Source organism: Pinus tabuliformis, chromosome 4_2 (assembly GCF_031772625.1).
Source record: "Pinus tabuliformis cultivar Carrire ecotype Pingquan chromosome 4_2, CPIR1, whole genome shotgun sequence".
NCBI lineage: Eukaryota > Viridiplantae > Streptophyta > Pinopsida > Pinales > Pinaceae > Pinus > Pinus tabuliformis.
This window is the reverse complement of record NC_142304.1, coordinates 157,114,014-157,115,591: the sequence shown is the minus strand read 5'-3', so window position 1 is coordinate 157,115,591 and position 1,578 is coordinate 157,114,014.

Below are 1,578 nucleotides of genomic sequence, written 5' to 3'. Positions count from 1 at the left end.
GAAAAAGGAATACAGAGGGATTAATCATGGCAAGAATGGCTTAATTATGGTTAAAATTGTGATTAGCGAGGTTAAATGGAGGTTTAAAGTTAACTTTTCATTTAAATCGTAAAATGATTTAACAAATAAAATCTTCATAAAAACAATTATGGCGGACTTGAAATTGTATTAATTCGGGCGGATAACAACATCGAGTCTAGGCAAATCGGATATCGCAATCAAAGTTAGTCGAGGGTAGGCCCATTGCAAGGAATGTGATAAGGGGCCAGACGTGACATGGCTATGAAATATGATATATATTTGGTCGGGTCCAGATTCCCATCGGTTATCAGAAATCGCAGTGGTGGGAAGTATATACGTCGGATGGGGTTTGTGATAAGGTGGATGCGATATGGTGGTGAAGTGTAATATATAATGAGGTCAGTTCCGAATACTCATCGCAATCGGGGATCGCAACTAGCAGAGGATATATGATTCAGTCGGGACTTGTAATGAGGGGGGACGCGACATGGGAATGAGATATGATATATATTCGCGTCGGGTTTGGGCTTCCCATTACATATCGCAATGTGGGGGTGTATGCATGTTTAAAGGGTTCTGCAATCCAGCCGATGTGATATATGTTTAAATACATAGTTTTATTCATAAAACTATGGTATATGCATGTTTAAAGGCCTACGGTCCTGCTGATGCAATATTTGTATAAAATACATAGTTTTTTAATAAAACTAAAGGTTTTTAGGATATTATATTAAAGGAGCTAATATATATGGGAAAGGGGATTTTTAAGGGTTTAATACATAAGTTAATGTTAATATGAAAATATAGCAGAAAAGGGAAATTTTATGCGAAAAGGAGAATTTCACTAAGTAAAGTGATTTTTAATGGTTTATTTTCTTTTCATATAAGCATCAATACTTAGGGAAAATATATTTTTGTGGGTTTTTGCGTAAAAAGGGATTTTTACATGGAATTTTTACTTTTCCTAGTTAAAAAGGGTTTTGACCTTAGGAAAAAGGGATTTTTTATGAAAATGAATGAATATGAATTGTATGAAGGAAGGAAGGGGAAATTAGTAAATATATGGATGAATGAGGATGAGGGAAGTTAAGTAATTGATCTTGTAGACCTCCATTTGCTTTGTATAATTGCCTCATGAGCATAGAAACATGATAAATATACATTTTGTCTAATCAATAATAAATTGTTGAAACCTTTCTCTACTTACCCTTTGCTTATCCTATCATTTTTTCTTCACTTAGTGGGTGCATTTAAACTAGCAAACCCTTATCCTTTCTTCTTGTTTAACAAAAACAAATTATCTAAATCTACCCTTATAACCTCCAAGGGATCAAATTAAACTGATGAGCACCTTATTATTCTCTACCTAACTACTGATCTTCCAAGATTAAACAGTTTGGCCATATCTTTATTCTCTAACAATAACATCAAATTTAAAGCATGAAGCAATCAAGATTAAACAATTTGACTGTCATGGGTTGTGGCATTTAGAACAAGCTACACACATCCATTATTTTGCAGAAACAGAGTAGTGGCATTTAGACTTGCTCACTTTCA